The sequence below is a fragment of the Aulostomus chinensis genome, chromosome 5, assembly GCF_037954235.1.
Source record: "Aulostomus chinensis isolate RoL2024-O1b breed Wild chromosome 5, RoL_Achi_v1.0, whole genome shotgun sequence".
Taxonomy (NCBI): Eukaryota; Metazoa; Chordata; class Actinopteri; order Syngnathiformes; family Aulostomidae; genus Aulostomus; species Aulostomus chinensis.
The window spans coordinates 9,185,093-9,198,428 of record NC_141324.1 but is presented as its reverse complement, the minus strand read 5'-3'; the positions used below and the strand labels follow the sequence as shown (position 1 = coordinate 9,198,428).

The 13,336-nt window shown below is 46.1% G+C and overlaps 1 long non-coding RNA gene across 1 annotated transcript; it reads left to right on the top strand.

Annotated features, from left to right (window-relative positions):
• Positions 1–6,167: 6,167 nt before the first annotated feature.
• On the top strand, positions 6,168–11,004 carry LOC147261107 (uncharacterized). Its single transcript, XR_015116069.1, has 3 exons — positions 6,168–6,441; positions 6,973–7,022; positions 10,674–11,004. It is a non-coding gene; the product is annotated as an uncharacterized LOC147261107 (long non-coding RNA).
• The last annotated feature ends 2,332 nt before the right edge of the window (positions 11,005–13,336 follow it).

Below are 13,336 nucleotides of genomic sequence, written 5' to 3'. Positions count from 1 at the left end.
TCCCCTCATCCCTGATCCTGGTGCTGCTGGAGGAGGCTGCAGACCTGAAGAGGCTCAAGCTACCACCCGTAGCTCCACCTGCTCACGTCCCCATCTGTCCATCAGTCTCTTCCCTTTCTCTCTCTCTTTATCTCTGTCCCACTCTTTCCTTCTGTATATCTGTCTTCCTCCATTCTCTGTCTTTGTCTCTGTCCATCAGTCTCTTCCCTTTCTCTCTCTCTTTATCTCTGTCCCACTCTTTCCCTCTGCATATCTGTCTTCCTCCATTCTCTGTCTTTATCTCTGTCCTGCTCTCTTTCCCCCCAACCGGTCAAAGCAGAAGGCCGTCCCCACTGAGCCTGGATCTGCTCCACGTTCCTGCCTGTTAAAAGGAAGGTTTTCGTCGCCGCTGTTGCAGGATGTGCTGCTGATGAAGAATTGTTGGGTGTAGATTCATTGAAGGAGTGTGGGACTAGACCTGCTCTACCTGTAAAGTGTCATGAGATAAGAATAAGAAACTAGTGTGGGACTAGACCTGCTCTACTTGTGAAGTGTCATGAGATAAGAATAAGAAACTAGTGTGGGACTAGACCTGCTCTACTTGTGAAGTGTCATGAGATAAGAATAAGAAACTAGTGTGGGACTAGACCTGCTCTACTTGTAAATGGTAAATGGTCTCAATTTTATATAGCGCTTTTCTACCTGAGCGGTATTCAAAGCTCTTTACAGTGTCGTCTCATTCACACACACTCACACACTGATGATGGAGGCTGCCATGCAAGGCACCAACCTACTCATCAGGAGCAATTATGGGTTCAGTATCTTGCTCAAGGACACTTTGACATGGTCACCGGGGTCGAGGATCAAACCAGCGACTCTTTGGTTGCGAGACGGCCACTCTCCCCCTGAGCCATGCCGCCCATGTGAAGTGTCATGAGATAAGAATAAGAAACTAGTGTGGGACTAGACCTGCTCTACCTGTAAAGTGTCATGAGAGAACTTCTGTTGGGATTTGGCGCTATAGAAATAAAATTGGCTTGACTTGACTTGAAAGACAGCACAGAGGCACTCATCATGACAGCACAAGAGCCATAGAGGCCAAGGTCACCACACTAGATCAGACCCCAGGTGCAGGCTGTGTAAGGATGCCCCTGAGACAGTCCAATACAGAGTAGCACAGTGTAAGATGCTCGCTGCAAAAGCATGGAGAGGGACAATCAAGTGGTGGTAAGAGTGTGTGGAAACATCTGTGCCCAGTATGGACAAGAAGTACCCAAATCCCAATGGGATGTACCACCAAAAGTGGCTGAGAACAACAGGGCTAAGGTGCTGTGGGACTTCAGCTTCCAGACTGACAAACAGCTTCTGGCGAACCAACCGGACATAGAAGTGGTGGACAAACAGCAGGAGAGGGCAGTAGTGACAGATGTGGCGATACCAGCTGACGCCAACATCAGGAAGAGGGAACACAAGAAGGTTGAGAAGTACCTGGGGTTAGAAGAACAGCTAGAACAGATGTGGAAGGTCAAGGCTGACGTGGTCCCCATGGGATTAGGAGCACTCAGGGTGCTGACCCCTAAACTAGGAGAGTGGCTTCAACACCTGTAACCTCAGTGCAGAAGAGTGCAGTCCAAGAAACAGCTAAGATACTGCATGGAACCCTCAAGCTCTCAGGAGAACCCAAGCTAGAGGAGGACACAGAACCACCCTACAAGGGTGAGAGGGATTTATATGTGTGTGTGTGTGTGTGTGTGTGTGTGTGTGTGTGTGTGTGTATGTGTAAAGGGTAACCATGAACAAACTTGAGTAAAACTGGCTGATGTGATAAATACCAATGTCCAGTACCAGCTGTCATGTCATTTGTAACTGAAATTATAAAGGGATTTGAAAGAATTGTTTTTTAAATGAATGTGTCTAAAAAAGCACTTTATTCATAGACCAAGATTGCAATCCTACAATTTGTCACTCATGACTATGACCTTATTGAAGTCAATCAGTGAAACGGTTATTCAGTGTATTGTCTTATCCAGTGAATATTGGAATTTTTAAATCCAATCTTTTAAATTGATTGTTACTATGGAATATTAGACATTCTAGTCAATAAATAGACTTTCAAACCTTTAGATGGCTAATTGATTTTGTGACTGGTGCACTTTACTACTAATGAATGTTTGTGCTGCACAAACCCTGCATCGTGCGTGGTCCTCTTACCATCATTTGCTGGCTACTTAAGTCGGTCTGTTGGTACATAATTGGACAACATCTGTACACTCTGCAGCGGCATGAAGGTGTGTGATTTATTCTCAAACAAAAGCAAATAAGAAAAAAAAAATCCCTCTGTCACTCCAGGCCTATGGCTTTGCTTCACTTAGTGAAATTGTCTCTATATGGCAATTCATGGTGGACATGTCTTGTGTAAATCTTTTCTATGGGGCTTTTTCTTTCCAAAATATATGTCCTCCCCTCACTGTCTTGGTGCTTCAGAGGTCCATGAGTGCTGCCGCTGGGTCAAACCTCTCCTCTGCTGCCAAGCAATACAGAAGAAAGGTGAAGAAAACAATCCTCTGTAATTAACATTCATAGCGTAATCCATCTATCTGTGGCTCAGTGTCTGGATCAGGGGCAAATGTCTTCATTGGTGGGGACACCAGATTATTCAGTGGGTCAGCACCTCTTAATCTGAGGCTGTGGTTCTCTGCAGGAAAATGGGGGATTGTCCACTTCAGGTAGGGAATGAGTCCTGACCCCCCCCCCCAGGGAAGGAGTTTAGACATCTTGGGGTGTGGGGATGTTGGAGTGTGAGATGGGCTGGAGAATCAGAGCAGTGGGAACGGTGTGGCGTTCACTCCACAGCACCGTTGACATGCAAAACAGACCCAAGCAAGACGGTATTGATCCTCCGGTCAGTCTTAGTCCTCCTGCCATGTATAATTGTGAACTATGGGTCATGACTGAAAGAACGAGATTGTGACTACAAAGCAGCTGAAATGGGTTTCCTCAGGAGGGGGCGGGGTCTCCCCCAGGGGGAAGATGAGATGTTCAGTCACCTGTGAGGGTTCGGAGTAGAGCTGCTGCTCCCCATGTGAAAGGAGCCAGTTGAGGTGGTTCAGATATCTGGTCAGGACGCCACCTGGCCACCTCTCTAGGGAGGTTGATAACTTTAGAACAGCTTCACAATGAAGGCTTTTATTCACTTGGACGTTAGCAGAGGGCTAAAGCCTGCTCAGCCAGCGTCACAACAAGCAACCAACAACACCTTCAGATTTACCCGTAAGCAACCAGCCTGACCAGCATTGTGAGAGCTGGTTTGGTGAGGGGTTGAATGTGAGGGACACATGAACACATGGTGCTTTAATGATCTAAATATTAACTGGATCGAATGAACAACCACATTCCAGTCTTTAGCCGAACTTGATTAACTACCCTAATAAGTTATTTACGCTTGTATTTGGACTGTAAACAAATCTCTTGATGTCAAATGCTGAGCACCAAGGTTAGAAAAGCTGCACTGATTCTGTCACCTTGTTTTAATGGAATCCCCTTTCCCTCCTTTCTGCCAAACAACAGATGGACACACACACACACACACACACACACACACACACACACACACACACACACACACCAGGCCCACCTGCCATAGAAGTTTGATGGGAAAATATATTCCACACAGACGACATGGTAACAGAATCATTTCACACTTCAGTGGTCCTCTACACATTGTGTGTGTGTGTGTGTGTGTGTGTGTGTGTGTGTGTGTGTGTGTGTGTGTGTGTGTGTGTGTGTGTGTGTGTGTGGTGGGTTGACTATGCACTGCATGTGCCTTGAGAGACTCTCACAAATTTCCATATGATGAGCCTAGAGGCCATTTTGACAGTGACTAGAGAAAGACAGGCAGACAGGCGGACGCGTCACAGTCCTCCAGGACATCACAACATGCAGTGTGCAGCATGTACTTGTGTGATGGCGCCACTGAACATATTGTTCCCAGTGTAGCGTCATTAATATAGATCAGCATTAACAAAACACAGTGACATCATAATCCCAGCTTGGTCTGGGTTGCCTATGTGGGTGTGCAGCTTCTACCTCCCGTGCATTTGTATGTGTATGTGGCAGCACACGTGTTTAGGGAGCATCTGTGCAGGTCCATCAGTGTGATGTGGTGTATGACCATCCATCCTCCAGCCTCGACGCTCCCCCTGCCTGGAGGCTAATAATAAATGCAAATTACAGTCAGAGTTGCACATCAAGCCTGGAGAGGATAATTGCTCCATTATGGCTCTGTGTGTGCAGGTGTGTGTCTTGCATGGATGGATGTGTAGACCTTGTAAGGGGGGGGGGGGGGGGGTGGAGGGTCATCAAACACAAGGTACTTACGTCATAAACAGGCTACATAACGGGACATGTGAGGTGTTACAAAGTATTGATGTAGTTGTTGGACACAAAATTCCAGTTTTCCAATCTGAGAGCCAAGTAAGGCTAATTAGTGTGTGTGTGTGTGTGTGTGTGTGTGTGTGTGTGTGTGTGTGTGTGTGTGTGTGTGACGTAACTGCTAGTCCAAATCAAAATGAAGGTCCTAAACACAACTGTCAACATTTGAACACATAAAAACTGAATGACAACATCAACATGAACTAGTTAATTAATCCCGTTCTCGTTAACTCTATAAGTTACAGCAAAAATGGATAGAGAAGCCTGGAGTTGTGATTAGGAGACATACATCAGTCCTCACTTTACAAGAGTAAAAAAAAATGCTTTGATAAAACATCATGATGTTGTCATGTTTATTCAGAACTCTCATATATAACTATATAATACGTAATAAATGTTATTAATGAACTGTCATTGTAAAATGCTACTAAAAAAGGAATTAACAATATAAAAAAACATTCTGAAATAAAATACTGTTCACTGCCACAATAACATACATCAAGCAAACAAATAACTATTATATCAATGTGCTCCTTGGGCAAGCATTGAAATAATTTAATATGAATTTCATTTTTATTCAGTAAATAAGTAAACTAGATGAAGTCAGCCACTATCGGGAATAATTAGCGCAAAAAAGCAGGAAAAAAACTAGCTAGCGTGGCACTGTCCAGCGATTAAAAAAGAAAATAACAATGACAACAAAAATGTAGTAGCACCTCTAATTAATATAATAAACTATATCTTCAGTTAGTTGAATGTAAAATAAACAAGCATTCACTCAGTGGTGCTGGCCTTGTCGGCCTATTCTGTTCTTAACAGCTAATAGGTGTTCCCGGTCTGCTAAGCTAAGCTAACGTTCTGCTAGCGCCTTTGCGTCATAATAGTGGTATCGATGATCTCAGTCATTCCCTTTCATTTACAACTATCCAGCTTAGATTCCCATGGTTCCGTCAGTTTTGCATGATAATGGTAAAAGCATGGGCCTGCACTGAGGATGTCTGATCCAGGGGAAGATGGATGAGTTCACGTGAACCTACGGCTCTCTTCCCCAGCACGTGTGAGGCACGTGTTTGTACATTTAGGTGGCACCGCTGGCATGCTGACATTGTTTGACAGATGTGGTGAAGGGTGGAAAAAATGATTTATTTCAGGCAAATACTAATGAAAACAATAATAATAATGATCATTTGAAATGGACAAAGTAAGTTCCGAACGATGTCAAACCTGAAACTTGCGTGACTTTTAATAAACCTTCTCAAATAACAACACCGAGTCGAATTCAAACCAGATTAATACTGGTCATTTTATTTCCTTTATTAGGAGCATTCATCATTTTACTGCTCAGAATAATCCCAACACAATGATCACACATTCAATCACTCTTGTGTTGTCGTAGTCAAAGCTTTTTGCTGCTAATATTCCTCTGAGGACACAGGCTCTGTTTATTGTGTGAAATATCTAAATCGTGTGTCTCTGCGTGTCATCGTCATCATCATCGTCGACGTCGTCGCCTTGGTGAGCACCGCCGTTCACTGACCCATCAGTCTCTCTATCAGCCCATTCATCATTTTCTCACTCATCACTTGTGTATTTCTTCATTTTCTTTCCTCTCTCCATCTCTGTCTCTCCCTCACTCATCATTCCTCTCGGCTGCTTTTTCATTCCACCTCCTCCTTTTGCTCCATCCGTCTGCTTTCACCGAGCCTTCTCTCCATTTTCTGCCCGTTTCCTGCTGGCTGTCCACCCAGAGAGGACGGTATCAGTGGGGATGAGGAAGCCTCACATGGACCATCGCTGAACCAGCAGCGTGGGCTCTTTTGACCAGAGCCTCATGAGGAGCAGTGACATCCACAATCTTGTGATCAGAAGAAGAAATCGTGATGATGGTGCAGAAAACTATTCACTACTGTGGATAAAAGGAGAAAAACTGAGCAGTTAGAATCCAAGAGTTCACGTCACAGACACACTGACCTCCCTGCAGCAAACCAGCCAGGTTTTAGGAGGCTGACCACCACATCCAGACAGACTCAGGTATGAACACGGGGTTGCAGCTTGTTTACTTTGAGGTGCTGTGGGTGAGGGGGAGGGCCCCCCCCCAACTCCTCGATGCAGTCTATTTGAGTGACAGGTAAAGTGGCCGTTTGAAACACAATGAGGGTTATGATGAGGCCTGAGCAGCCGCAACAGCTCAGCTGCATCTCCTGGTGGGGATTATAAGGATTTATTTCCCGCCGCACTGGCATGATTATGATACCATAACACAAGATGCCATAAAGAAAACGCTGTCAGCTAAATGAAGAACAGAGCGCCGAAATGTGCTCGCCATTATGTGATCAATCACACCTGTCAAGCATGTGGTGTTCCATCAAGAGAGCTGTCACTGTCAGCTGGAGCACCTTTCTCTCACTGTCCTTCATCTTCTGCACTGGCCTGGTCGTCATTGTATGTGTGTGTGTGTGTGTGTGTGTGTGTGTGTGTGTGTGTGTGTGTGTGTGTGTGTGTGCGTGTGTGTGTATGTGTGTGTGTGTGTGCGTGTGTGTGTGTATTTGCTTCTCCTTTCAGGCAACCACAAGTCTCCCACCTTCTAAATCTCACGTGAATGCTGATAAGAGGTGAGGAATTACCGAACATGTTGGTCACATACTGGCTGGGATCACACACACACACACACACATACACACACATGCACGCACGCACGCACACACACACACACAAGGCCTTCCTTTAATATTTCACAGGGCAGAAGAAAGGGGTGCATGCATCATTCTGACAGAGCCAGAATGGAGAGAGACAGTCCTCTGTTATCTGCACACACACATGCAGTGTCAGAGATTTATAGTACAAGGCTTTAATGGCGCCCTCACACACACCTCTCCCTCTCTCTCTCTCTCTCTCTCTCTCTGTATACCTCAATCCCTCATACTGCACACAAACACACTCCTCCATCCCTCATTCACCTCCATCTCTGTTTTCCTCCATCCTTCCTGTCGGCCCACTGCCTCGGATCTCCACTCCTCCATTTTCTCCCTCCTCCTCCTCCTCCTCCCTTGTGAGACAGCTCCCAATTTTTCTTCCTTCCCTCACTTAATTGAAAGTACAGTAAAATAAAGATGTCAAAGTCTGGTTCAGTTCAAAAGGGGGAAATGAGTTTTCCAGTGTATCATCCTGAGGGCGTGGAGGAGTCGAGATGCTGTCAGATGAGGACGAGCGAAAGCACAATCACGCTGTTATGCCAATATATGTTTTGTCTTATAAATAGCTTAATGCTGCTAATAAACAACAGGCTGACAGCCATACATGACTCTCTAATGGGGAGTGGTTAAACCTTAAGCACACGCCATTTACCCGTGTGATTTATAGAGCCGCTCGCCAAGGCAGAGCTCCTGTTTATAAAAGTGCTGGTTGACAGTAGGAACACATCCACGCGGATTCGCTGTTGTTGTTCCAGGATGCACTTTGCGCCACAAGACGGGAAAAAATGGTTAGTTTCAGAACTTCCATCCATCCATCCATCCATTTTCTTGCACTTATTCCTGTTAAGGGTCACGGGGGGGGGGGGTGGAGCCTATCCCAGCGGCTACAGGTGAGAGGCGGGGTTCACAGTGGACGGGTCGCCAGTCCATCATGATTAGAGATACGACCCAAAACAGCTGACGTCCTCAGTGTGTTTACACATGTAGACATGTCGTAGCGTGTGTGGGAGCACCTGGACACACCCTGCATGTGCAGCACTTAATTCTTTTGATGTTTTGGTAAAATCTGAACCTGAATGAGTTCAGTTCTGGTGCAGCGGCTCCTTTTGTGGTCCAACTAAGATCTCTTGACTCTATTCAACTGCAGGCGCCTGTTTTTAAAAAGCCTGGAATAAAAACCTTCAATTTCTGAGAGTTCAAACCTCACGACTCCAGAAGCACTTACACTGATTCACACCGCTGGGCAAAAATCTTGAGTGTTACCTTCAAAATGAGGCCACAGTCATGCGTTTACTCCAAGAACAGCTCTGTTGTTGCTTTGGAGGTTCATACTCAGAGGTTTAGTTGCAAATGTTCAGTTTAAAAGAAAAAAACTGCATTGCAGAAACAATCTGTACCTTTAAGAAGGCACCTAGGTGATGTACACCAGTGGCGCAGCAGTAAACTCTGTCCTACCAGCGACACAGCCATGGTGGGATGGCTGCGGCAACAGAGCAGCTAGCATCAATGTTAGTGGTGCTAGCCTAGCCACTGATGGGGCTAGCGCCACCTAGAGGAACGTTTGAGGACCATCCATCCATCGTCATCTTCCGCTTATTCCTGCACATTAAGGGTCGCGGGGGGGCTGGAGCCTATCCCAGCGTCAACGGGCGAGAGGCGGGGTTCACCCTGGACAGGTCGCCAGTCCATCGCAGGACCAACACACAGAGTTGTTCGTCTGTGTGTTGGACGAACAACCATTCACACTCACACTCACAGTCACACCTACGGTCAATTTAGAGAAGTCAATCAGCCTCGTCCCGAAATTGATGTCTTTGGACTGTGGGAGGAAGCTGGAGTACCAGAGAGAACCCATGCAGGAACAGGGAGAACATGCAAACTCCACACAGAAAGATCCCGTGCCCGAGCTGGGACTCAAACCCGGAACCTTCTTGCTGTGAGGCCACAGTGCTGACCACTGCACCACCGTGAAGCCTGTTTGAGGACCAAATAAGGAGAAATTTGCATCTTGAGTGTTTGGGTTTGGACACAAAAACCACTGCAAAAGGAGAGAGCAAAATCAAATAAAGAGACTTATCTTGAACTGAAGGAGCGTGAACAAATGATCACAAGTGTTCTCACAGAAGTGCAGCAGAGGAGTGAGAGAGTCACGGCGGGGCTGTCGAATTGAAGAGTTGGGCTTTCAATTGGTTTTTTCTTCATTGTAGAACATTAAACACTCGTAAACGTGATCAAATGTGTGAGTGTGTTTGTGTGAGTGTGTGTGTGTGTGTGTGTGTGTGTGTGTGAGTGTGTGAGTCCACTGCCCAGCGCTGCTGCTGCTAATACAACAGAGAGGGATTAAATGTTTCCCCTTGACCTTCTTTTACTGGGTTTGTTTAAGAAAGAGGACGAGGAGGTCAGAATTTCAAACCAGCAGCACCCACTCAATGATCCTCACAGGTACCCCAAAGTCTCTTCATACCTGTGGACCATACCTGTGTGTGTGTGTGTGTGTGTGTGTGTGTGTGTGTGTGTGTGTGTGTGTGTGTGTGAGAGAGAGAGAGAGACAGACAGAGAGAGAGAGAGAGAGAGAGAGAGAATACGTGCGTGCCGCTGTCATATCTGATATTGATAGTCCAAAAAAATAATAATCGATTATCTGTCTGGCCTCCATTTTCACCTGAGAATCCACTTTTGTATTCCACTGAGGTTCTTGCTCTCCCATAATCACACTCTCTCAAACACACACACACACACACACACACTCACACACACACACACACACACACACACACACACAATCCCTTCAATACAGCCCTGTAATTTGCCAGATGCAGTGAATTGCTGGTTACTATGGCAACTACAACGGGGGAGCGATTTTCCTTTTTCTCAATTTTGGCAAGGGGGTAGCATGCATCTAGGGCACATGCACACACACACACATGCACACACACACACATACGGATGAATGAATGACGCACAGTCATGCAGACTTAGATGTTGGTGGCTGTGATTGGGCATGTGAGATCATCCCGTTATGAAGTGCTGATTTTGTTCAATGGAAACAATCACTCTCTCACACGCACGCACACACACACACGCACAGCAGAGGGAATCAGGGAAAACTGATACAGAAAGCATATTTTTTTGGTTGGTAAATGCAGAATAAGCTGACACAAACAGTCTCAGACAAGCTGAATCTCTCTCTCTCTCTCTCTCTCTCTCTCTCTCTCTCACTCTCTCTCACACACACACACACACACACACACACACACACACACACTGAAGCCTTAATACAAGCGGGATCAAATACAAACATTTTTAATGAATTTTTGCAAATGTCACTCTCAGGTGTTTCACCTTGTAATTACTGCTGCGCCATTTAAGAGGCACAACCTGAGATACACCCCCAAATCATCAGCGACACCAAAATATGTCAGCACAGAGCCAATAAATGAAAGAAAAAGGGATTATCCTTACACACACACACACACACACACACACACACACACACACACACACACACACACACACACACACACTGCTGCATCTGGTTGGAGCTGATAAGAGAAATTTTCCTGCCTTCAGGGAATCAAGCCAAAGGAGAACACTACAAATGTGGATTGTGGAGTGAGGACTCGGCCTGTGGGGGAGGAGAGAAACGTGACATGTGGGGCGGAAGTCGAGTCTACGTCAGTGGTCCATCATCGCCTTCAGTCAGTGGAACAGCAACGCTCCAAAATTCCAAATCATACGTCATGATAGAGCACGAGACAGGATAGCACCCGAGAGCTTAAGATGTTATTTAAAGAGACAGTAACTTGCTTTCTGTTGATTTTATCAAACAATGTGTGCCATCATCTGAGTGTCATTTACATTTGAGCTTCTAAAATGTGTCCACAGCTCCAAACGTCACTTGACAACCATGTATACATCTGCTTCAAGTGAACAAGAATATTTGTAAGGGTTTCATCAAGAATGATTGTCCCAGTGTGAACCCTGGATGTGAAATCCACAAACAGTATTATTACTAGGATTTGGAGTTTTGCAGTGTAAGATGGGGGGGGGGGGGGGGGCACAGAGAGAGAGAGTTCCCAGGTGCTTGATGTTTTACAGGCTGGTTTAGAAATGGCAGCTAATCAATAAACAGCATGTAAATACACACATGCCCCAAGTTACAACATGTCAAAATATAAAACAAAAGTACCTCTCCTCAGTACTCTGACACCAGTGTCAGGAACTTTGTTGTCCTCACAAACAAACAAACACATAAACTCTTGTCCTTGGTCTGCCCTTCAGGAGGCAGGGTCTCGGGGGCTGGTGACGCCCCTGCATGCTCCTGTCTGAACTGTGCGTGGGCGTCTTGCGTACGTCTGACGACTGTCACCCCGCCGGCGTCAGCTGACCGAGTGCCACTCCTCCCTGCCTCCCCTTCTCTCCCTGTCAAGCTTTGCAAATCTGAATTGAAGCCCTGAGTCTGCAGCAGCATGAAGCTCCGGCCGTCCAGGGCCCAACGCTGATGCAGGAATTTACATAAATCTGCATGGCTAATGTTCTGTGCAAATTGAAGGAGTGACACTGTGACTTCACCTTTTCTCCATGATAATATAATACAACAACTAACCTTAAACTAAAAATGTAATGGCCTGATGAATCCCTCCATTTCCTTCCAGTCGGACAGAGTGGAAAACAAACTGCATTTGTTTGTGTAATTGCCCATGAGCGAGAGAGATGGAAGGAGAAGGAGATAGCAAGCTCTCGCGCGTGTGTGTGTGTGTGTGTGTGTGTGTGTGTGTGTGTGTGTGTGTGTGTGTGTGTGTGTGTATGTAAGGGGCAAACTAGAGAATAAACAGAGGAGATGGATGAGTCCATTATAGCAGTTGCTAATCCAGGCTATTAGGACCAAGAGTGAAGGAGTGTAGGAGCAGAGGATACATATGTTGGGCTAATGGCTCTAAATACAGACTTAAACGGAGGGAGAGGCTGTTGGAGATGATTATAACTGCACCCGAGGGCGTCGCTACTCTTCGTCATAGACTTCCATCCATGGCAAACTTCATCATCCGATCATTCCCAGCTAAAAGACCTTCAGACTGATAAATCATCCTCTATCCCAGTGAACACTGGTCGTTTGTCACGTGGAGTCCTGAGGATCCCCTCGTTGATTTACTCTTACTTCAGTCATAAATGACACAAAATATGTAGGGTGCACAGCTGACCTCCGTATATGGAACCCAAACATGTCTGGACGGGCGTGTCGATGCTTGGTTTATGCTTTTTGGTCTGAACCAAACTGACTCACTCCAAACCTCCCGTCCACTACACACGTGACTGCGTGAGATTTGATAGCAGAGGATACAAGTGGGAAACTTGATAAATGTGAGTGTTTCCAAGAATCAGTGAATTACCAGCTGGAGATGGTGTCATCAGGCTGATGTGTGCGTGGACAGGAACACACACGTGCTGCAGGTGTGGTGTTTGAAAGAAGAGGTCTGGGTGGAGCTGGGCTCTGGAGCCAGTTGAGATCAAGCATGTGTTTTTATCATAGACTGACGCTGCAATTACAGGATGCACAAGGAGGTCACACACCTGAGCACAGCTGTCGCTACACCCACATCACATCATCGGTGAGGGCAGAGGAATGGAGGCCGATAAGGAGCTCTGCAGGAGACCACAGCGTCTGGCCGAAGATCAGTTTGAGTTGCATTCTGGGAAGTGTAAGTCTGGCGGTGTCATCTTGTTTTACTCTGCAGTGGAAAGGCAGACGTTAAAACACTCCATCACTCTTGAGTTGCTTCAGCAATATGAGGCTGTACACTGTAAACACGCTACGTCATAGCCCGATCATAACAGGTGTCTGGTTCCCTAAATGTACCGTCTTAAACACACACACGGGATCTACACCCTCAGGTTGCCCCACACCTTTACCAACCAGACCCAAAGGGGATTCACCTGTGCTCACTGGTGTGTGAACACTTCTCTCGGTATGATGTCACACACTCTGCAGGTAGGCACATACACACCTGCAGACGTTCTTCTGATGAGTTGATGATGTCATCATCCTTCTGGACAGATGTAGCTGAGTGGCGTTTGTAGTTGCTGCTTGTTCATATTTCCCCTATCATCTATTTTAGAGGTCTTTTAACCACTTATATTCATATTTCTCATGCGGTCCAGCTGCTGACCTCTCAGGCTCCGCCCCTCCTCTTTACCTCAGGCAACAACACAAACTTCTTGAGGGTAGATAGAAG